The 1,622-nt window shown below is 36.3% G+C and overlaps 1 pseudogene; it reads right to left on the bottom strand.

The window, feature by feature from the left end:
* Window positions 1–957: 957 nt before the first annotated feature.
* Window positions 958–1,356, bottom strand: LOC145661131 (thioredoxin-2 pseudogene; annotated as a pseudogene).
* Window positions 1,357–1,622: the final 266 nt, after the last annotated feature.

Consider the following 1,622-nt stretch of genomic DNA (forward strand, 5'->3'; position numbering starts at 1 on the left):
CACTGGATGGCAGCACTGATACGAACTTGCACTTCCAGGTTTTCAGGCAATAAGTGTACAGAGACATAATCCTTTACGTAACCCCATAAAAAGAAGTCTCAGACCGACAAGTCAGGCGACTTCGGCGGCCACTTGTAGATTACATTATCATCATTTCCGGTACGTCCAATCCATCTTCCTGGAAGCCGCTCATGCCTGAGGAGGTGTTCCAGCTTGTTGGATAACAAAGTTATTGCTTTCTTCTTCTTCCAATTGTGGAAATAACCAATTAGTGAGCATGTCAAGATAAGTTGGACCTGTGCCAGTGGCCTCTCGAAAGAAATGTGGGCCATAGATTTGACGTTTCGATACGGCACAAAAGACATTCGATTTAGGGTAGTCTCTTTCAATTTCCAAAATGGCGTGTGAATTCTCGTTAGCACATTAAAGCATAATAGTACAGAAACTAAAAGCTTCCCAAGTGACCTCCAGCAGAAACAGCAACTACCTGCTAAATATCCAACAATGAGCCCATGTCGACTAACCACAAAGTAAACATGAGTGACTTTACTTTTTCTGTGTTTGATCCTATCCATTAGTGACATTGTTGTCCATTGTTGACATGCACAAAAACATTTGAGTTTTTTCTTTCAAATGTGACCAATTTCATTTAAATGCAGAAGTGTACGATTATTCAAAGCGAAGTAATATCACTTTGTAATAGTATTTTTATAGACACACTGTGTATCAAATATGTGTATGTGCGTGCAGTGATATAGGCAAGTAGTATCGTTGTACACTGCAGGCCAAGAAACAATACAAATTACTGATATTACTTCTTTATTTGCGAAGATGTAACGTATTGTAGATAGTGAAGATTACAATAAAAGCCATAATCATAACTGTAGGATTATAACACACTTTAATAGAAGGTTAGAAATACCATAGAACCAGAACACTTCAATAGAAGGTTAAAAACTAATTCTTTTCTACTGCCTTAAAGACCTTTTTAAATTCTTCAGGAGATGATCCAATGTATTGCGCTAGCTTTTTCCTGTCTTTCAGAAATACAATTGTCGGCATGTATATACCACCAAACATAGCCGCAACATCAGGAACGTGCTTACATTCTACTCTGAGATACACGTATCCTGTATACTTCGTCATTAAATCTAACAAAGTGGGATATACCTTAGCACAGGGTGCGCAACCTACAGTATAAAAGAAAACTACCACAATTTTCGATCCAGCTTCGTCCAATTTTTCATCAAAATCATCCATATCTTTTACCATGTAAGGGAACTGTATATACTTTTGGGTTTGAATACGTGCTGATGGAACGTAACTAGGTGGAGCTTTGCTAGGGTCGGAAGCCATCTCTTAAATTTCTAGTTCATGACTTAACAAAATAACACATTTTAACCAGTCGGCGGCATCATTCACAAACATATATAAATATATACTTTTTTCAGTAACATTAAGTTATGCTCCTCATATTTAACTGCTACAATAATTTCGTAGAACTTGCAGCTATATAAATAAAAATATAATAAATTTACGTCATTATCTGGACTGTCTGTTGATATGATATGTTCAACAGATAGATATTGATAATTATATTCATTGTTGGTATTCATAAGATA

This window comes from Thermobia domestica, chromosome 9 (assembly GCF_964235325.1).
Source record: "Thermobia domestica chromosome 9, izTheDome1.hap1.1, whole genome shotgun sequence".
Lineage (NCBI taxonomy): Eukaryota > Metazoa > Arthropoda > Insecta > Zygentoma > Lepismatidae > Thermobia > Thermobia domestica.